A 24260-nucleotide genomic window follows, 5' to 3' on the forward strand; every position below is an offset into this window, starting at 1 on the left:
TCTGGCGTAGGCGGGTGGCTACAGCTCCGATTAGACCCCTAGCCTGGGAACCTCCATATGCCGCGGGAGCGGCCCAAGAAATGGCAAAAAGACAAAAAAAAATAAAATAAAAAATAAAAAAAATAAAAACTTCCAACAAACAAATGTCCAGGATTGGAGGGCTTCACAGGTAAAAGCTTTCAAAAATTTAGAGAAGTGTTAACACCTATCCTTCTGTAACTATTCCAAAAAATGCAGAGGAACTTTCCCAAACTCATTCTATGAGGCCACCATCACCCTGATACCAGAACCAGACAAAAATACCACAAAAAAAGAAAATTACAAGAGTTCCTATTGTCACTCAGTGATTATGAACCCAACTAGTATCCATGAGGATCTGGCATTGCTTTGGCTGTGGTGTAGGCTGGCATCTGCAGTTCCAATTTGACCCCTAGCCTGGGAACTTCCGTGTTCCGTGGATGCGGCCCGAAAAAGACAAAAAAAAATGGATGTTTGTACACATACAACTGAATTGCTTTGTTGTACAGCAGAAATTATCACAACGTTGTAAGTCACTATACGTCAAAAAAACTTTAAAAAAATGAAAAGAATTGAGTTATCATCACAAGGAAAATTTTTCTATTTCTTTAATTTTGTATCTATATAAGATGATGGGTGTTCACTAAACTTACTGTGATAATCATCTCATGATGTATGTAAGTCAAATCATTATACTGTACATCTTAAGCTTATACAGAGTTTATGTCAATTATATCAATAAAAGCGGAGGAAAAAAAGTTTAATCTTTAAAAATGTTGGAAGGTCACAAAAGATCTTGTTTGCAGAACAGAAAGAGACTCGTAGACTTTGAAAACAAACTTATTGTTACCAAAGTGGACAGGTAGGGGGAGGTATGAACTGGGGATTCAGGATTGGCATAGGCACACTGTGATATACGGAATGACTGGCCAACGGGGACCTGCTATATAGCACAGAGAACTCTATCCAATATTCTGTGATCATCTATATAGGGAAAGAATCTGAAAAAGAAGGATGTGTGTACATGTATAAGGGAATCACTTCATCGTAGAGCAGAAATTATCACAACACTGTTAAATCAACTATTCTTTAATAAACCATTAATAGGGAAAAAATAAAATGCATTTGGAATTAAAAGATCAGCAACTTAAAACAATCATGTACGGATAGAGATTGCTTGGATCGGAGCTACACCTGCCAGCCTACATCACAGCCATAGCAATGCAGGATCCAAGCCGAATCTGTGACCTACACCACAGCTCACGGCAATGCTGGATCCTTAACCCACTGAGCAAGGCCAGGAATCAAACCCACAACCTTATGGTTACCAGTCAGATTTGTTTCTGCTGTACCACAACAGGAACTCCATGTTATCACCACTAGTTCTATTGTCTAGTCTCAAACTCCATCATGTGGATTTTGGTGACAACCTCCAAAATGGGTCCCTCGATTATACCTTTAATTCACTACACTCTAAAATCAACAGAACAGTGAGATGATTCTGTGAAAATAGGAAAATCATGTCACAACCTGCAAAATTTATTTAATGTCCAGCCATGCCTCACAGAATAAAAGCCAAAACCTTTTAGTGGCTTACAAAACCTGGCATGACCTGCCTATTGATCCCTTCCCACTGACTTCACATCACACCATTTGCCAACCTCAGGTAATGTGTCCCATCTCTATTCCTGGAGTTTTCCTTTCCCAGATTCCCTGAGGCCCATTCCCTCATCTCCTTCAAGGCTTTGCTCAAATCTTACCTCTTAAATAGGACCTTTCCTGACCACTCCATTCAAAATACAAATCCTCTTGCCTTCACCACTAAAACTTTTTATCCTGCATTTATTTTCTAACATGCTAAATATTATTCTCATTTTACTGAAAATATGATCTCAATTAAAGCATTACCTGATCAGATCCCACTTTGCTATGTCTAAGGCATAAGCTGGTGGCTACAGCTCCAATTAGACCCCTGGCCTAGAAACTTCCATATGCCGCAGGTGAGGCCCTAGAAAGACAAAAAAAAAAAAAAAAAAGCATTACCTGAGTCTCTTTTGTTCACTGATGCATGGCCAAAAGCTGAAGAGCTTATAGATACTATTAAGCCATGTGAATTATTGATGACTTTTAAACCTTGGACATGGAAAATTGGACACTAGGTAGAAACTTATCAAATGATTAATTGAGATAAGTAAGTTACCTCCAAGTCTGAAGTATTGGGGTTTAGTCCATGTGTGTATTAACAATAGAGATATACTAGAGGCATATGAGTAGGAAAGAATTTCTTTTTTCCCCCCACAAGTCACATCATTAGCATAGGACCAAAATCTGTTAAGCTCAGATCTTAACAGGAACTCAATAGTTCTGCTGATTTTTTTTTTTTACAAAAATATCTGAGAATCAGTGTTTATCTCATTGGCCTGGGCACTACATGTATTTTGGCTTCATTTGGGTTTTTTTTTTTTATTCAGACAGATTGGTTTATTTCAAGATGTAGTATCTGAACTCTACCAAATTATTTTTTAAAATTAAAAGTATAGATAAAATTGCCTATACTATCAAGTTGTATGCTTTATAGCTCTTACCTATGTATTAGGTATTCAATTAAAAATTCAATTTTGGGAGTTCCCGTCGTGGCGCAGTGGTTAACGAATCCGACTAGGAACCATGAGGTTGCGGGTTCGGTCCCTGCCCTTGCTCAGTGGGTTAACGATCCGGCGTTGCCGTGAGCTGTGGTGTAGGTTGCAGACGCTGCTCGGATCCCGCGTTGCTGTGGCTCTGGTGTGGGTGTAGGCTGGCAGCTACAGCTCTGATTAGACCCCTAGCCTGGGAACCTCCATATGCCGCGGGAGCAGCCCAAGAAATGGCAAAAGAAAAAAAATTCAATTTTGGTTCACTAACCTCAGATACACTAGCATTTATATTTCATTTTATTTAATTAAATGGAGACTTGGATGCTCCAACATAAATTATGTATCAAAAGACGCCTCAGAAGAAATTACTCTCTCTATCGCTGTACTTCAACTAGTGAAATAAAAATTCTTTTGTTTTTTAGCAAATGAAAACAATTAACACCCTGAGTTTACATTCTCCTCTAGTATTTCTGAAATCTGTATAAACACTCATGAAAGTAAGGAAGAGGTATTTGTGGCCTCAGGTAGCGACTTTAGTTAAAAACCCTTCCAAATTTATCGAGTACCCTCCACAACTCAGAGAATAATTTGCTATTTATCTGGGCAAATCACAAAGTTCACTGTGCACAAAATATGACTCCTATAACTCTAGAACCAGGCACCCACTTGCATCCAGCTGCAGTTTATCAGAGGAAGCCCCTGAACATTAGTAAGGGCTCAGACACAGTAAGTCCCCTCCCTGTCTGCAACTCTTTTTTTTTTTTTTTCTTCGCCTTTTCTAGGGCCGCTCACGTGGCAGATTGAGGTTCCCAGGCTAGGGGTCGAATGGGAGCTGTAGCCGCCGGCCCACACCAGAGCCACAGCAACGCAGGATCCGAGCCACGTCTGTGACCTACACCACAGCTCATGGCAACACCGGATCCTCAACCCACTGAGCAGGGCTAGGGACCGAACCCGCAACCTCATGGTTCCCAGTCGGACTCGCCAACCACTGCGCCACTACAGGAACTCCATTTTTTTTTTTTTTTTTGCAACTCCTGCACAAAGAGAAATGGCCAGTCTTTGCAAGAACAGGCTTTCCCCAGTCTTTTCTTGCTTTGAAATTCTTATGCTAAAAGCTTTGCCTCTACTTAAATGTAAGCCTCCTCTCTCTGTCTTCCTATGCCACATTCCTTTATGCTTTTTTTCATCTCATTTGTTTTCTACTCCATTTCTCTCATCTCCATTTTTTGCTACTCCCTTTATTCTGCTGTTTTCTCCCTTTCATTTCTCTTCATCTGTAGTTATCATTGCTCTGATAAATATTATTTTTCCTTTCACTTTATATACGTCAAACACTTCTTATATTGATATTTGTTTTATTTTTAATTCATCAAACTCTTAATAAGTATTTATATCTTTCCTAACTTTCCACCTTCTTTGATTGTTATCAATTCTCATTTAAGCCCTCAATTTTTTTTTTTTTTGGCTGTGCCCATTTTCATACAAAAATTCCTAGGCCAGGGATCAAACCCATGCCAGAGGAGTCACCTGAGCCACAGTAGTCACAATGCCTGATCCTTAACCAGTAGGCCACCAGGGAACTCCACCCTTTATTTATTGCTTTTGAGACTTTAAATTCACCTTGAAGTCTTTCCTGCTTCTCCTCTTATCCCTTAGTTATGATAGTCCCTCTCTCTTCTGTGCCATCATTCCACTTTAATTGTATATATTTTATTCCTTCCTTTCATTCTTTAACATAGTTTTACATAATTTTTTCATTCTCCTATAATGTTCTTTCTAATATTACTAGCCATCTTTTTGTGTCATTCATATGTATTGTTTACTCAAATATGTCCTAATTTTTTTGTAATTTAAAAATTTTAGTAATTTTATTTTCACTCTGATTCTTTCCTATGTATTTTTCTCTTTATGTACAATCCTTCTAAATTCCTTTTGTGAGATCCAATTAACAAGTGGTTAAAACAATAAGGGAACTATATTTTGTGGCATACAGTTTGGAAAAAAAAATTTTTTTTTAAAGAAAATTTACTATAAAAATTTCAGGGGAAGTTCCCGTTGTGGCTCAGTGTTTAACAAATCTGACTAGGAACCATGCAGTTTCAGGTTCGATTCCTGGCCTGGCTCAGTGGGTTAAGGATCCGGCGTTGCTGTGAGCTATGGTGTAAGTCGCAGACATGGCTTGGATCCAGCATTTCTGTGGCTGTGGCAAAGGCTGCCGGCTACAGCTCCGATTAGACCCCTTGCCTGGGAATATCCATGTGCCGAGGGTGTGGTCCTAGAAAAGACAAAAGAAAAAAAAAAAGTCCAATTCTTTCCAATGTTCATGTAATACTATATATATACATATATATAAATTAAATGTAGTAGTCCTGAGTATAGGTTTATAAACAAATTTTTTTTTGTCTTTTTCAGAGCTGTACCTGCGGCATATGGAGGTTCCCAGGCTAGGGGTCAAATTGGAGCTACAGCTGCCAGCCTATGCCAGACCCACAGCAACCCCAGATCTAAGCCACGTCTGTGACCTACACCACAGCTCATGGCAATGCCGGATCCTAACCCACTGAGGGAGGTCAGGGATTGAACGCACAACCTCATGGTTCCTAGTCAGATTTGTTTCCACTGTACCACAACAGGAACTCCTATAAACTAATTTTTAAATGAATGCTAATTTTCTTATAGATGCTTTACTAATTTAATTTTCATACAATTCTTAATTATACAAGTTTGTATAAATTTAGTATATTTATCAAGGGTGCACCCAAACAGAACTAACGAAGAATCATTTCAGAACACGTCATAAGCAAATAAAAATTACACAAGCACACACAGCATAAAATATATTACATTAGGTCAACCTTTAATTGGAGGTTTAGAATTGAAGTATATGTTCAGCAAGTATAAGGAATGATATAAAATATTAAATTCATACTCCATAAAGTCAAATTATGAAAACATGAAAATATTTCATGTAATCAGCCAATAATTACACCAAGTCAGAATTAATATTCTTTACAACTATTAATAATAGTAATAAAGAATTTTGTCAACTTAATAAGCCAGAATGGTCATTTCTTTTAAAGCAATACAGGAAAATATGAGATATCTGAAATGGTCTCAGAACATCACTTTAGGGAAGGGAAAACTGACCTAGAAATGAACAAGAGAAGCAAGGAGAAAGTTCCCCCAGCTTCATGACTTTACCTGTGAAGTAGTGAGAGAGTACCAGCCGCCCTCTCAGACAGTTGCAGATGCAGAATCACCAGGGTTGGGGTGGAGGACCAAGAAGGACCGGGATCCAAGAATTTCTGGAAGAGTCTGGGAGCAAACAAGAAAGCTTGAAGACCTGGGGACTTCACTGATGACTGATAACTCAGCCCAAGGAGCTCTGTTCTACCAGTGGATAATATTGCTTCTCTCATATGTATAAAAACATATCTATATTTCTTTTCATGTCTTCCTCCCCTACCTGTTCAAGTTCATCTTCTTGGTGCATCCTCCTTCTTACACCTGTGAAAACTTTACTTTTGTTCTATTTCTTATCTTTTGCATTAATCATCATTAGTTGTCTGCTGTTCATCTATTCATGTTATCAAGTTGAGGTGACCCACCCCATCATTGGTTTCTTCCATACCATTTCCTAAGACTTTGTATTTTTCCTTTTGAATAGTCTGACTCACGAATAGATATTTAAGTCCTGTTCCCTCTTTTCTTCTTCATCCCTAAAGTACGCTTTTGTCTCCTCTATCATCTTAACATTTCATTGTCTTGTGTTTTTTTTAGTATAGTGGCCTTACAATGTTGTGTTAGTTTCATGTGTACAGCAAAGTGATTCAGTTATGCATAAACATATATTCACTCTTTTTCAGGCTCTTTTCCCATCCAGATTATTACAGAATATTGAGTAAAGTTCCCTGTGCTATACAATAGGTCCTTGTTGGCTATCTATTTTACATATAGTAGTGTGTATGCATTAATCCCAAACTCCTAATTTATCTCTCCTACCCCCTTGTTTCCCTTTTGGTAACTTTAAGCTTGATTTCAAAATCTGTGAGTCGGCTTCTGTTTTGTAAATAAATTCCTTTGAATCATTTTTACTAGATTCCACATATAAGCAATATCATATATTTGTCTTTGTCTGATTTACTTCACTTAGTATGATAATCTCTAGGTCCATCCATGTTGCTGCAAGTGGCATTGTTTCATTCTTTTTGTGGCTGAGTAATATCCCATTGCTTATATGTATTACACCTTCTTTATCTATTCATCTGCCAATGAAAATTGAGGTTGCTTCCATGTCTTCACTATTGTAAGTAGTGCTGCAATGAACATTGGGGTACATGACTCTTTTCAAATTATGAGTTTCCCCAAATATATATCCAGGAGTGGGATTGCTGGATCATATGGCAGTTCTATATTTAAAGAATCTCCATACTGTTCTCCAAAGTCGTGGTACCAATATACATTCCCAACAGTGTAGGAGAGTTCCCTTTTCTCCACACCCTCTCCAGCATTTACTATTTGTAGACTTTTTGATGATGGCTATTCTGATGGCTGTGAGGTGATATCTCATTGTAGTTTTGATTTACATTTCTCTAATAATTAGTGGAGTTGAGCATCTTTTCATGAGCCTTTTGGCCATATGTATATATCATGTAGATCTTCTGCCCATTTTTTGATTGGATTAATTGTTTTTTTGATATAGAGCTGCATGAGCTGTTTGTGTACTTTGGAGATTAATCCCTTATGGGTCGCTTCATTCAGGAAGATTTTCTCCAATTTTGTGGGTTGTCTTTTCATTTTTGTTTAAGGTTTCCTTTTGCTGTGCAAAAGCTTTTAAGTTTAATTAGGTCCCATTTGTTTATTTTTATTTTTATGTTCATAAATATAGGAGATGTATCCAAAAAGATATTGCTGCATCTTATGGCAAAAGGTATTCAACCTATGTTTTCCTCTAAAATTTTTATAGTGTTCGGTCTTACTTTTTTTTTTTTGTCTTTTTGCTATTTCTTTGGGCCGCTCCCACGGCATATGGAGGTTCCCATGCTAGGGGTCGAATCGGAGCTGTAGCCACCGGCCTACGCCAGAGCCACAGCAACACGGGATCTGAGCCGCGTCTGCGACCTACACCACAGCTCACAGCAACGCCAGATCGTTAACCCACTGAGCAAGGGCAGGGACCGAACCCGCAACCTCATGGTTCCTAGTCGGATTCGTTAACCACTGCGCCACGACGGGAACTCCCGGTCTTACTTCTAGATCTAATCCATTTTGAGTTTATTTTGTGTATGGTGTTAGAGAATGTTCTAATTTCATTCTTTTACATGTAGCTGTCCAGTTTTCCCAGCACCACTTAATGAAGAGACTCTTGTCTTCTTTGTCATAGAATAATTGACTACAGGTGTGTGTTTATTTCTGGGCTTTCTATCCTATTCCAGTGATCTATATTTCTTTCAAACAATACCATGTTGTTTTGATGACTGTAGCTTTGTAGTATAGTCTTAATTCTAGGATCCTGATTCCTCCAGCTCCATTTTTCTTTGTCAGGATTTTTTAGGCTATTTGTGTTCTTTTGTTTCCATACAGAGTTTAAAATTTTTTGGAGTTCCCATCGTGGCACAGTGGTTAACGAATCCAACTAGGAACCATGAGGTTGCAGGTTAGATCCCTGGCCTTGCTCAGTGGGTGGAGGATCTAGCACTGCTGTGAGCTGTGGTGTAGGTCGCAGACACGGCTCGGATCTGGCATTGCTGTGGCTCTGGCATAGGCCAGTGGCTACAGCTCCGATTAGACCCCTAAACTGGGAACCTCCATATGCCATGGGAGCAGCCCTAGAAAAAGGCAAAAAAAAAAAAAAAGACAGCGTTTAAAATTTTTTGTTCTTGTTCTGTGAAAAATTAATTGCCTTATATTGCTTATTCAACTCACTCACTAATTATTCAGTTTTTCATTTTGCCACCTTCCAGTATTTAAACGTTTGCCGCTTTTTCCAAATGTACAATTTTCTTGACTCATTTATTAAGTTTTTCAGTCTAAAAGCATATAGAAAATTTTTCTGTTTTAATAACTTCCAGAAATATTTTCTTTCATTTTTCTCCTTTTATAACAACCTTCTTTTGTTTCTGTAGTAAGAGTACTTGTTTTATTTTTTTCTATTTCTGTCATGCCCAGGTACAATTTTTTCCTCTTCTTTCTCTATTTTCACAGTTCTTTTTGTTGATTTGGTCTTTTGGTTTTTAATTCATTCTCTAGTTTCTTCCATACACTGTAATAACTTCTTCTCCTTTCATATCACTTTATTTATTTTATTGTCCTTATATCTTTATTCTCCACTGCTTTAAATCATATTTCTTACTTGTAAGTGCTTTCTGATATTTAAGTTCTAGGAATGTATATCCTTTTGAGCTTTAGGATTTCTTGTTGATCATGTTGGGGAAAAAATTCTTTTTTTCTACTCTCTTGCATTTGTGTATGGTAGCCTGCAAAATGAACCAGCAAAAGATAGATTAACAGAGAAAAAAAGTGAGCCAAAATGTATTCATAGGCATATGGCAACTCACAAAATAAGTAGTTGGTAAATGGGCTAAAATTAGATGCTTATATACCTAACTTCAGAAAGGAAATGTAGAGGGGACAAGAAGTTGCATGGGAAGAACAAATGGGTTTCTAGGCAACCAAATAGGACATTGAAAAGTTTGTGATAATCATTGTTTATGTAAGTACAAGTGGTATTTTCCCTGTGTTCATGGGCCATAAAACTCCCCCAGAGATGGGAATTCATGACAGTTTTATTCCCAGAGGTTTCTGCCTTTTGATAACGGAAGTTTCAAGAAGGCTTCTTTCTACATATTTTGAATCTCAAATGCCTGCATTTTCAAATAATCTTCATATTAACTCTGAGAGTCCAAGTGCATTTCTTTAATCTCATCTATATGTTCACATAGAAATCTTTTACTAAGAGGAGTTCCTGCTGTGGCACAGTGGATTAAAGGATCCAGCATGCCGCAGCTATGTATAGATCACAACTGTGGATCAGATCTGATCCCTGGCCCAGGAACTCTACATCCTCTCGGGAAGCCAAAAAAGAGGGAAAAAGTTGCTTACTAAGAAAACAAGTGCAGATTTCCCATCATGGCTCAGTGGTAATGAACACAACTAGTATCCATGAGGACTCAGGTTTGATCCCTGGCCTTGCTCAGTGGGTCAAGGATCTGGCATTGCAATGAGCTGTGGTGTAGGTCACAGATATGGCTCAGATCCCACATTGCTGGTGTAGGCCAGCAGCTACAGCTCCAATTCAACACCTAGCCTGGGAAGTTCCATGTGCCATGGGTTATGCCCTCAAAAAAAATAAATATGAAAAAGAAAACAAATGCTTCTGGAAAACTATTCTTTTTTCTTGCCTTCCTAGAAACTCCCATTTCTTGCCTTCAAATTTATTCTGACAGCTATATATTGTAATATTTTTTCTATTTTTTTTTACTCTTCACTTCCTCCATAATCCTTTCATTGCATGTGCCATTTTTTTGTGGGGGGTTGCACTCATGGCATGTGAAAGTTCTCAGGCCAGGGATCAAACCCACACCAAAGTAGTGACCAGAGCCACTGCAGTGACAGCACTGAATCCTTAACGTGCTGAGCTACATGGGAACGCCAACATGTGGCTGTATAGAGAGTGGGGTACATGACTGTGGCATGCAGAATTTCCCAGGTTAGGAATCAAACCTGCACTACAGTATATTTGTGCATTTTAAATTTGAACAATTTACCTTCCTCCCTGTCACTTGCATGTTTCCCTTCTGCCACCTAATTCTATTTACTTGATTATCTGGCTGGGATAGAACCACATTCATCCTTCAATTCCATTTCTGGTTTTACTTGTACCTTCATATGCATTGTCCCTCTCTTTACTTCCACTGATTGAGCATTGTCACCTGATTTTAATTCTCTTTCTCATTTACTTTTATTTTTCCTGTTCCACTTATTTTCTCATTTATTTTATACATTTGCTCCATATACTGCCTTATTTTTCCTGTTCATATGTCTAGGCATCTCTTGCTTCTTTGATCTAACAAATAAAAGTTTGGAAACAACTTGTCAGGCTCAATCTAACAAAAGGCTTTAAATTTTGTGGAAATTATACTAAATTTCAAGTGTTGGTGAAAAGGGGCTCTTTACAATATTGAACATTCTGGTTTATAACTGTTCCACTTGGTACTACTTATTTCTGTCTTTCTTAACACCTCTCAATTGTTTAATAATATCCTATCCAAAAAATTCTTGCAAAAAATTTGAGGTTATCTCATAGTATTATTGTTACTGTACATTCTACATTTTCAAAAATTACATTGTCAAAAGAAATAACTTTTAGGGAGTTCCCATTGTGGTGCAGCGGAAACAAATCTGACTAGGAACCATGAGGTTGCAGGTTTGATCCCTGGCCTCACTCAGTGGGTTAAGGATCCAGCATTGCCAAGAGCTGTGCTGTAGGTTGCAGACGCAGCTTGGATCCTGCATTATTGTGGCTGTGGCATAGGCTGGCAGTTGTAGTTCCAATTCGACCCCTAGCCTGGGACGCTCTGTATGCCACAGGTGTGGCCCTAAAAAGCAAAAAAAAAAGGAAGAAAGAAAGAAAGAAAATTTTAAAAATAATAAACTGTGTTATCTAACACACTGAGCTAGTTTGAAAATTATATTCTAAATAGAAATATCATCAGTGAACAATGACTATCATGTTTTTTGTGTTTTGGAATGCTTATTCTTTTTCTTCTTATTCTTTACCACATATGCTGGGAACTAAAATGCGGTTGGTTGGTTTGTTTTTGTCTTTTTAGGGCCAACCCCACCACATATGGAGGTTCCCAGGCTAGGGGTCCAATTGGAGCTACAGCTGCCAGCCTACACCAGAGCCACAGCAATGCAGGATCTGAGCTGCATTTGCAATCCACACCACAGCTCATGGCAATGCCTGATCCTTAATCCCAGTGAGGCCAGGGATCAAACCTGCAACCTCATTGTTCCTAGTCAGATTCATTTCCACTGCACCACAATGGGAACTCCATAAAATGCATTTTTAAATGGGAACATAATAGAGTTTCTTTGTTCATTTGGGGGTTTTTATTGTTGCACCCATGGCATGTGGAATTTCCCAGGCAAGGGATTGAACCCATTCCACAGTAGCAACGCAAGCTTTGCAGTGACAATGCCAGATCCTTAACCTGCTGTTCCATAAGGGAACTCTGGGAACATGATAGTTGATACGCTTCTTACATTTCTGATTTATAAGAGGATAATATTTTGTTTCATAAATTTGTTTGTTAGTTCTATATATTAGATACCTTGGATAAAGTTAAACTCTCCTTTATAATTATAGTATAGTGAGGTTTTTTAATCATAAATGAATGTTAGATATAGATGAATGTAACTTTCTCTTTATCAGAAATGATTGTGTGCAGTTTCTGTCCAGAAATAGATGTTCAGTGGAGGTTATTAGTGTGGAATTTGATGTAATTTCAGTTACCATATTCATGTTTTTTTGTTTTACTACCATCTAGTTTACTGAATAGGAAGCCATGAACTAGGCAGAATATTAGGTTTAACTGGAGTTGGGTTTTATATAGTAAGGACTGTACAGTATAAAAAAAAATCAAAGCAATGCGGAGTTCCCGTCGTGGCGCAGTGGTTAACGAATCCGACTAGGAACCATGAGGTTGCGGGTTTGGTCCCTGCCCTTGCTCAGTGGGTTAACGATCCGGCGTTGCCGTGAGCTGTGGTGTAGGTTGCAGACGCGGCTCGGATCCCGCGTTGCTGTGGCTCTGGCGTAGGCCGGTGGCTACAGCTCCGATTCAACCCCTAGCCTGGGAATCTCCATATGCCGCGGGAGCGGCCCAAGAAATAGCAACAACAACAGCAATAACAACAACAACAAAGATCAAAGCAATGGAATCAGCTACTTTGCAAGGAATGATTATAATAGTGGATCATGAAGTTTTGGGTAAGGAAGAGAAAGAGGCTGAGAGGATTATGGAGAAAAAAGATCAATGTTTTCCAGATTCTGATAATTTCAAAGTAATTTTGAAGTCAGAGATTTAGGTAAGTATAAGCTGTGTTTTATCTGATAATAGGAGAATGAGATACTTGAAAGTGAAATTAATGAGTTCATTATTATTGGTAATGACAACTTCTGGTATATAAAATAGGGGAAGAGCAGATGGGATGGGGCAAGAGTGTTAAAAGAGAAGAGACAGCAAATGTGAGAGGCTGAGGGTATTGAACAGAATCATTTGCATGGACACTATAATCACCAACACTATGACAGGAATTGAGCTGGAGAGTATCACAGTGAGTCCAGAGCTAGAGTGGAGTGACATTGGGTCAGCAAGTTATTTCCAAAAGAACAGTGGTGGATGTTGTGTTGTAGACTACTGACAAGTGTTTCAAAGCTGGAGTGATGGAGAATTATCTGAAAGTATGCTGGGAATCAAAGAGGACATTTCCACCTTTAGGCCTGGTGGTGTAAGGTGAATGGGAGTGAAAAATTCTCTAGTTGGGAGAGTTGCAAGAGAATCTGTGACTTCATAGTAGAGCAAGAAGTTGAAGGGAGTTGTCAGAGCAGAGATGGAAGATGCAGTGAGTTGACCTATGAGCTTATCTACTATATATTGGGTGCATTAGAAGAAACCGAAAGTGTGAAAGGGAAGAGTGAAAGAAAGGGTCTGAAAAAGGAATTTACAGTGTCAGACAGTCCCGTGTGACTCTGGACATGGGATCTTCTGGTGAATAGAAATAACCATAATGTATGTCATTACAGTGGAAATATAATACGCACTGAAATACCTTAACTTTTGTTTACAAAAGAAGGAAGATTTATATTCAAAAATTTCAAATGGGAGTTGCTGTTATGGCTCAGCATTAACAAACCTGACTAGTATTCATGAGGATGCAGGTTCCATTCCTGGCCCTGCTCAGTGGGTTAAGGATCCAGTGTTGCAGTGAGTTGTGGTGTGGGCCACAGACGCCTGTAGAACTAATTCTTAATTTTCTGATATTATTACAAAGTCTTTGCACATCTTGCTGCAGAGAGTGATCATAAATTGTGTACTGTCCATACAGTCCTGTATTTCTATCAAGTTTACAAACAATTTGGGTTTCTTTTTAGACTGTGAAGGAGTCTGTCCAGAGCAAAGAAGGAAAATGAAAATAATAGTTTCAAATGATACTATTTTGGGAATACTCTTTCTCTATTTGAGATTGGTTTTATAGGGAACACATTTCTACTCATGTTAGACATCAACACCTATGTATTTCAACCCCCTACAAAGAAACCTGTAGATTTGATTTTCACTCATTTAAATTTAGCTAATGTCATGGTAATTATTTTCAGTGGGGTTCCAGAAATAATATGTTCCTTTGGAGTAAGAAATTTTCTGAATGACATTGGTTGAAAGGCAATGCTGTACATGTACAGAGTCACTGAGGGCCTTTCCCTCTGTACAACCTCATTCTTGAGTATATTCAGGCCATAATAATCACTCCCAGAAACTCTAGGTGGGCATGGCTCAAACCCAAAATTTCCACATACATTTTTCCTGCCCTCTTTTTTTCTGGATCAACATGCTGATCTACATCCAGGTCATTATAAGCATTGTGGCAACCTGCAATACCTCTGAAGTAAGACAGTTATTCTCTCTGATATACTATAATGAAAGAAAATGTTATTGGCTTGAGAAAGCTGCCTTTGTAGGGGCAACAAGTGTAAGGGATTTCTTCTGTGTGTTCCTCATGATCTGGACTAGTATGTACATGGTAACACTCCCCTTCATAAATCCAAGACAGTCAGCTTATTTATAGGACCAGCCTCTGCCCACAAACCTCTCCTGAAACCAACATGCCACCCACATGGTCCTGGCATTTGTCAGCTTCTTTTTTTTTCTTTTACTGGACTAACAGCTGCCTTAACATTTATGTAAGTTACAGAAATAATGTAAAGAGGTTGGAGACCATCGCTATTTTTATCTCCTCTTGTTATCCATCAATCTGTCCTTTTCTGCTGATCAAAAACAATAATAGATGATCCTCTCTGAACTGTGTCTGGATGAAACAATGCTCTTCACAATGCTCAGTATCTTGAACACCTTCAGATAATTCTCTAAGGCAAAGCCCACGTGATTAGAATTTCTCATTGCAAAAGTTTAGTAAGATAAAATCTTTAAAAAGCATTAATAATTTTTACATTGAGAGTTTCTTCAACCATCCAGCTTAGTGAACATACTAAGATAAAAGACCAGGCTCATGGAATAAAACATATTAAAGACAGTTGCTTGTGAATGGGGAAACTCTTGTACATTTCCTAGAATGATTTTTCAAACCACAGAAATACAGAGGATCATAAGAGACAGCAAATTGGATAGCCTAGGAGAAATGGATAAATTTGTAGAAACATACAACCTACCAGCTCTGAATCAGGAAGAAATAGAAAATTTGAATAGACCAATAACAGAGAAGGAGATTGAATCAATAATCCAAAATCTCCCAACAAAGAAAAGCCTTTGGCCAGATGGCTTCATGGATAAATTTTACCAAACATTTTAAAAACTAATGCTATATGCACACCGTGTTATATAGAATAACTGGCCAAAGGACACCTGCTGCATAGCAGAGAACTCTCCCCAATGTTCTGTGATAATATACATGGGAAAAGAATCTGAAAAAGAAAAAAAAACACAAATACTATCAGACAATTTGAGTAAGAACACTTAAAACAGGTTATGTTGTACAGATAATATAACTTAATAACATTCAAAAATAGATATAGAAATGTCACTGCACACCAAAAATAATTAAGAACATGTACTTTTTGATGAAACTGATGCATCAAAGTTGAGGGGATCATTTGTTGAGGGAAAAAAAAAACTAACACCAATCCTTCTCAAATTCTCCCAAAAAAAAATTGAAGAGGAAATATCTTATGAGTTCAGCATTACCTTGAGTCTGTTGGAAATTAAGATAACTCTGGCTCGGGTTGTCAGTGTCAGAAAGTGAGACATGTGGACAAGAAGAAATCTCGACAAGTCTCTTTACTTCTGCAGAAGGGCACAGGTACTCCAAAAAGCATGCACACTGAACAAAGGACCCTCCCCTATTTATCCCTAACACAGGTGATTACCTGTCCCCTTCCCATTGGTCAGGTCAGGGTGCATATTCTTCCTGGTTGGCTAATTGAAACAAATTTTTGCTGGGAAAAGAGGTAAAAAGGAGGGGGTCACAGGGGCATTTCAGCTGAAACCAGAGCAAAATGGATTAACTGAGATTTCCTTTGATAGAAAAGACATTATGTTACTTTCCACGATACCAAAGCCAGATAAGGACAAAATAAGACATGAAAACTATAGGTCAATATCTCCAATAAATATAGATGCAAAAATTCTCAACACAACACTAGCAAATTGAATATAGCAGCACAGAAAAAGGAATGTAAACTGTGATCAAGTGGGATTTATCCCTGAAATGAAAGGATGGTTCAGCCTGTGCAAATCAGTGTGATATTGCACATTAATAGAATGAAAGACAAATACAATTCTACACACCCAAAAAAATAAAACTGTTAGGCCTTATAAAGGAATTCAGGATACAAAATCAACATATAAAAAGCAGTTCGGAATTCCCTTCGTGGCTCAGCTGTTAACCAATCCGACTGGTATCCATGAGGATTCAGATTTGATCCCTGGCCTTGCTCAGTAGGTTAAGTATACAGCGTAGCTGTGAGCTGTGGTGTAGGTCACAGATGTGGCTTGGATCCCATGATTCTGTAGCTGTAGTGTAGGGCTGCAGCTAGAGCTCCAATTCAACCCCTAGTCTGAGAATTCCCATATACCACAGGTGCAGCCCTAAAAAGACAAAAAATAAAAATAAAAAGCAGTTACATTCTATACACTAAAAATGAACTATTTGAAAAAGAAATAGTAAACAATTCCTTTTACAATAGCATCGCTTATATTTGAAATCTAAAAAAGTTGAACTCAGAACCAAAGACTAGATTGGTGATTCCAAGGACAAGGGGAAAGAGGGTAGAAAAATGTTGGTCGAAGAGTACAAATTTTCTGTTGAAGAGTTACGTGAGGGAGGGGATTAAGATGGCAGAATAGAAGGACTACAACTCAACTTCTCTTCTAAAAACAACAAAATTCACACACAAAAAACTGAGCATTCTTCACCCAAATGGACCAGAAACCTTAAAAAAGATATCCTACTCCAGAAGAAAAAGAGGAGGACACATCAAGAGGTAGGAGGGGCAATTTCACCATATAAACAACCACATACCTCCTGGGTAGGAAGCTCCACAGACTGGAAACTAACTGGTTCACAGAGACTCACCTACAGGAGTGAGAGTTCTGAGCCCCACATCAAACACTCATGTGTGGGGATCTGGCACTGGGAGAAAGAGCCCCTGGAGAATCTGGCATTGAAGGCCAGTGGGGCTTGTGCACAGGAGCTCCACGGGACTGGAGGAAATGGAGACCCCCATTCTTAAAAGGTGCACACAGACTTTCACATACACTGGGTCCCAGGGCAAAGCAAAATCTCCAAGGGAATCTGGGTCAAACCTGACTGCAGTTCTTGGAGGACATCCTGGGAAAACAGGGGTGAACATGGCTTGTTGTGAGGGAAGGACATTGAAAGCAAAGCTCTTGGGAATATTCAGCAGACTTGCCCTTCTCTGGAGGTGGCAATTTTGGGAAAATCTGGCCCCACCCATCAGTCAGCACTGAGAAGCCCAAGGGCAAACAACAATCCAGGTGGGATCACAGCCACATCCTTCAGTAAACAGGCTACCTAAAGACCCCTCAGGCACACAGCTGCCTCTAATCCCATCCAGAGACTAAGCCCCACCCACCAGAGGGATCAGAATAGGCTCCACCCACCAGCGGGCAGGCATCAGCCCCTCCCATCAGGAAACCTACAGCAAGCCCCCCATACCAACTTGAGCCACAGGAGGGCAGACACCAGAAGTAACAGAGGCTACAACTCTATTATCTATAAAAAGGTCACCACACCAAAAACCTATAAAAATGAAAAGACAGAGAACTATAACTCAAATGAGGGAGAAAGGAAAAACCCCAGAAAATCAGCTAAGTGATTCTCAGCCTCCAGGAAAAAGACTTTAGACTGTGGATGTTAAAGATGATGCAAGACATTGGAAATAAACTAGAGGCAAAGATGGATAACTTACAGGAAACACTGGGCAAAGAGATACAAGATATAAAACTTAAGCAAGGAGTTCCCGTCGTGGCGCAGTGGTTAACGAATCCGACTAGGAACCATGAGGTTGCGGGTTCGGTCCCTGCCCTTGCTCAGTGGGTTAACGATCCGGCGTTGCCATGAGCTGTGGTGTAGGTTGCAGACGCGGCTCGGATCCCGCGTTGCTGTGGCTCTGGCATAGGCCAGTGGCTACAGCTCCGATTCGACCCCTAGCCTGGGAACCTCCATATGCCACGAGAGTGGCCCAAGAAACAGCAAAAAGACAGAAAAAAAAAAACTTAAGCAAGAAGAGATGCAAAATACAATAACTGAAATAAAAAATTCACTAGATGCGGGGAGCCGAGAAAATACAGGGACTCAAAACAAGGACATTGCCTGATGGCAAAAAAAAAACCTGAAGGCAGGTTCCTAACCAAGGAAGGGAGCTCACCTGAACATTACAAGCCAAAGTTGAGCTTCCGGTCAGGAAAAAAAGCTCACCTGAACGGTGCATGCAGAAGGTGGGCCTCTGGTCAGGATGAAAGCCTGCCTGCAAGGTACAAGCCGAGGGCAGGCCTCAGGTTATACAGCTCTCATTTTGATGTTGATGGGGAAGAATGGGGCTTTCCTGGGAAAACAATTTCCATGCTTGCACTGGAAAACATGGATTGTTTCTCAGGTGACCTAGTCTTTCCTGATGTTTTATTGGTTATCAGTTTTCCTCAGCCTTTCCTGATTATTTACTTATTATTCTTATTTTCCATTCTTATTTTCCTGAGGTGATTTGTGATTTCACAAAGTTACAACAATAATATAATAAGAATTTCACCCTGAAAGACTTTCCCCTATTTAAATCCAACTTAGTTAAAACATAGTGTTTATCTATTAACTAGTTATACAGTAAATTTTAGAATTAGGATTTTAATGAGGTCCATAGAAGTTAGCCATATACTATCCAAAAAACCTAGCTGTGAGTTTTGCCTTTGATTTTAAAAGCTTTTAAGTGATAGCTAGTTTAATTAAGTTGGTTTATATTTACTTACACTATCTCCCTGCCACAACGCTTTGAAGATAAGCACCAGTCTACAAACAAGGTTTGTGAGTGCCAAATTTTTGTGTCTATGGCCTCTTCAAAGTACTCACTAAGTTTAGTTAAGATAGAGTTCTTAAAACAGGATCTATAGCTGCTATACCATGTAATAGTTAACCAATGCACTTTTAACACTGGGATGTAATCTGTAGTGAAAAACTGTCTATATAATCAACTACATATGCCAATAAAATTTAAGTAGTCCAGCACCCTTAAAGAAGGGAAAAAGAGGCTGTCTCCAATGCAAAAGCCAACGTCCATCCATCTTCTTCGGGAAAGTATACATTCCCTGGCCGCCAGAGCTGGCCTCCAGCAACAGCTAGAAGGAGCTAACAGCAGAATACAGGAGGCAGAAGAATGAATAAGTGAGGTGGAGGACAGATTAGAGGAAATTATGGGTGCAGAACAGAAAAGAGAAAAAAGATTGAAAACAAATGAAGAGAATCTCAGAGAACTCTGGGACAATGTTAAACACACCAACATCTGTATTATAGGGGTGCCAGAAGGAGAAGAGAGAAAGAGGGAGACTCAAAAAATATTCCAAGAGATAATAGCCAAAAACTTCCCTCACATGGGAAATGAACCACCCATTCAAATACAGGAAGCACAATGAGTACCATATAAAATAAACCCCAGACTTATCAGACACAACTTAGAATAGATTTACAAGGAGATCCTGCTGAGTAGCATTGAGAACTTTGTCTAGATACTCATGTTGCAACAGAACAAAGGGTGGGGAAAAAATGTAATTGTAATATATACATGTAAGGATAACTTGATCCCCTTGCTGTACAGTGGGAAAAGAAAGAAAGAAAGAAAGAAAGAAAGAAGAAAGAAAGAAAGAAAGAAAGAAAGAAGAAAGAAGAAAGAAAGAAAGAAAGAGAAAGGAAAGGAAAGGAAAGGAAAGAAAAGAAAAGAAAATATACATGTACTCCAGTGTTCACTGCAGCTCTGTATACAATATCCAAGACATGGAAGCAACCTAAATGTCCATCAACAGAGGAGTGGATCAAGAAGATGCGGTACATATACACAATGGATATTACTCAGCCATTAAAAGGAAAGAAATACCAGCATTTTTAGCAACATGGATGGGCCTGGAAATTATCATGCTAAATGAAGTTAGACAGTGAACACATGTCATATGCTATCACTTATATGCAGAATCTTAAAAAAGGATACAATGAACTTCTTTGCAGGACAGATACTGACTCATAGACTTTGGAAAACTTATGGTTAACAAAGGAGACAGGTTGTGGGGCTGGAGGGATAGGCAGGGCATTTAGATGGAAATGCTGTAAAATTGGGTTGTGATGATTGTTGTGCCACTATAAATATAATAAAATTCATTTAGTCAAAAATAAATAAATAAATAAAATAAACCCAAGGAGGAATGCCCTGAGACACATATTAATCAAACTGACCAAAATTAAAGACAAAGAGAAAATATTGAAAGCAGCTAGGGGAAAGAAACAAATAACATACAAGAGAACCCCAATAAGGTCATCAGCAGATTTTTCAACAGAAACTCTGCAGGCCAGAAGGGAGTAGCATGATATACTTAACACAATGAAAGGAAAAAACATCCAACCAAGATTACTCTACCCAGCAAGGCTCTCATTCAGATTTGAAGGAGAAATCAAAACCTTCACATATAAGCAAAAGCTGAGAGAATTCAGCAACACTAAACCAGCCTTACAACAAATACTAAAGGAACTTCTCTAGGCAGAAAAGAACAAGAGAAGAAGGAAAGAAAAAAGAGCAGCAAAAACAAATCCAAAGTAATTAATAAAATGGCAATAAGAACATACATATCAATAATTACCTTAAATGTGAATGGACTAAATGCCCCAGCCAAAAGACATAGACTGGCTGAATGGATACAAAAACAACACCCATATATATGCTGTCTTCAAGAGACCCACTTCACTTCTAGGGACACATACAATTTGAAAGTGAGAGGATGGAAGAAAATATTTCACGCAAACGGGGATCAAAAGAAAGTTGAAGTAGCAATACTCATATTAGACAAAATAGACTTTAAAATAAAGGCTATTTTAAGGGACAAAGAAGGACATTACATAATGATCAAAAGATCAATCCAAGAAGATGATATAACAATTTCATATCTATGCACCCAAAATAGGTTCACCACAATATATAAGGCAACTGCTAACAACCTTAAAAGGAGAAATCAACAATAACACAATCATTGTCGGGGACTTTAACAACCCACTTACAGCAATGGACAGATCAACCAGACAGAAAATCAATAAGGAAATACAGGCCCTGAATGATGCACTAAACCAGATGGACTTAATAGATATTTATAGGACATTCCACCCAAAAGCAACAGAATACACATTCTTCTCAAGTGCACAAGGAACATTCTCTAAGATGGATCACATCCTGGGCTATAAGTCCAACCTCAGCAACTTAAGAAAATTAAAATCATATCAAGCATCTTTTCCGACCACAATGCTATATGACTGGAAATCAAGAACAAGAAAAAAACTGCAAAAAACACAAACACATAGAGACTAAACAACATGCTACTAAACAACCAATGGATCACTGAAGAAATCAAAGAGGAAATTAAAAAATACCTAGAAGCAAATGACAATGAAGATACGACACTCCAAAACCTATGGGATGCAGCAAAAGCTGTTCTAAGAGGAAAGTTTATAGCAATACAAGCCCACCTCAGGAAACAAGAAAAAGCTCAAAGAAACAAGCTAACTTTATATCTAAAGCAGCTCAAGAGAGAAGAACAGACAAGACCTAATGTTAGCATAAGGAAAGAAATCATAATGATCAGAGCAGAAATCAATGAACTAGAAACAAAGAAAACCATAGGAAAGATCAATGAAATGAAAAGCTGGTTCTCTGAAAAGATCAACAAAATTGAGAAACCCCTAGCCAGACTTATCAAGCAAAAAAGAGAGAGGACTCAGATCAATAAAATTAGAAGTGAAAAAGGGGAAGTAACAACGGACATCACAGAAATACAAATGATCCTAAGAGACTACTATATGCAACTATATGCCAATAAAATGGAAAACCTAGAAGAAATGGGCAAATTCTTAGAAAAGTACAATCTTCCTAGACTAAACCAAGATGAAATAGAAAAGATGAATGGACCAATCACAAGAACTGAAATTGAAACTGTGATTTAAAAACTTCCAACAAACAAAAGTCCAGGACCAGATGGCTTCACAGGCGAATTCTATCAAACATTTAGAGAAGAGCTAACACCTCTCCTTCTGAAACTATTTCAAAAAAATTACAGAGGAAGGGATACTCCCAAACTCATTCTATCAGTCCACCATCACCCTGGTACCAAAACCAGACAAAGATTCCACAAAAAAAGAAAACTACAGGCCAATTTCACTGATGAACGTCGATGCAAAAATTCTCAATAAAATACTAGCAAACCGCATCCAACAATACATTAAAAGGATTGTGCAAAATGATCAAGTGGGACTTATCCCAGGGATGCAAGTGTTCTTCAATATCCACAAATCAATCAGTGTGATACACCACATTAACAGACTGAAGAATAAAAACCATAAGATCCTCTCAATAGACACGGAAAAAGCCTTTGACAAAATCCAATACCATTTCTGATAAAAACCCTTCAGAAAGTGGGCATAATGGGAACCTACCTCAACATAAAAAAGGCCATATATGAAAAACCCACAACGAACATCATTCTCAATGGTGAAAAGATGAAAGAATTCCTGCTGAGATCAGGAACAAGGCAAGGATGTCCACTCTCACCACTACTCTTCAACATAGTTCTGGAAGTCCTAGCCACAGCAATCAGAGAAGTAAAAGAAATAAAAGGAATCCAAATTGGCAAGGAAGAAGTAAACCTATCACTATTTACAGAGGACATGATACTATACCTAGAGAATCCTAAAGACTCTACCAGAAAACTGATAGAGCTCATCCACGAATTTGGCAAAGTCACAGAATACAAAATTAATACATAGAAATCAACGGCATTTCTATACACTAACAATGAAAGAGCAGAAAAGGAAATTAGGGAAGCAATCCCGTTTACCATCACATTCAAAAGAATAAAATACCTAGGAGTAAACCTACTTAAAGAGACAAAAGACCTGTACTCTGAAAACTATAAGACACCAATGAAAGAAATCAAAGATGGCACAAATAGATGGAAAGATATACCATGCTCATGGACTGGAAGTGTTAATACTTCCAGTATTAATGACTATACTACCTAAGGCAATCTACAAATTCAATACAATCCCTATCAAATTACCAAGAATGTTTTTCACAGAACTTGAACAAAATATTTTAAAATTTGATGGGAAGCACAAAAGACCCAGAATACCCAAAGACATCCTGAAAAAGAAAAATGGAGCTGGAGGAATCAGGCTCCCAGACATCAGACTATAGTACAAAGCAGTGATCATCAAAACTGTATGGTGCTGGCACAAAGACAGGAATATAGATCAGTGCAACAGGATAGAAAGCCCAGAATAAAACCCATGCAACTACAGCCAACTAATATATGACAAAGGAGGCAATAATATACAATTGAGAAAGGACAGCTTGTTCAATAAGTGGTGCTGGGAAAACTGGACAGCCACATGTAAATGAAATTAGAACACTCCAAAACACCATATACAAAACTAAACTCAAAATGGATTAAAGACCTAGGTATAAGACCAAATACTATAAAACTCTTAGAGGAAAACATAGGCCAAACATTCTCTGACAGAAATGACAGAAACATCTTCTCAGATCCACCTCTTAGAGTATTGACAATAAAAACAAAAATAAACAAATGGGACCTAATCAAAATTAAAAGATTCTGCACAGCAAAGGAAACCCTAAACAACACAAAAAGACAACCCACAGAATGGGAGAAAATCTTTGCAAGTGAATCAACTGACAAAGGATTCACCTCCAAAATTTATAAACACCTTCTGTAGCTCAATACCAAAAAAACAAACAACACTATCAAAAAATGGGTAGAAGAGCTAAACAGACAATTCTCCAAAGAAGACATATAGATGGCCGAGAAACACATGAAAAGATGTTCAACATCACTCATTATTAGAGCAATGCAAATCAAAACCACTATGAGGTACCACCTTACACCAGCCAGAATGGCCATCATCAAAAAGTCTACAAACAGTAAGTGCTGGAGAGGGTGTGGAGAAAAAGGAACACTAGTACACTGTTGGTGAGATTTTAAATTGGTGCAACCACTGTGGAAAGCAGTATGCAGAGTCCTCAGAAAACCAAAA

This window comes from Phacochoerus africanus, chromosome 4 (assembly GCF_016906955.1).
Source record: "Phacochoerus africanus isolate WHEZ1 chromosome 4, ROS_Pafr_v1, whole genome shotgun sequence".
Lineage (NCBI taxonomy): Eukaryota > Metazoa > Chordata > Mammalia > Artiodactyla > Suidae > Phacochoerus > Phacochoerus africanus.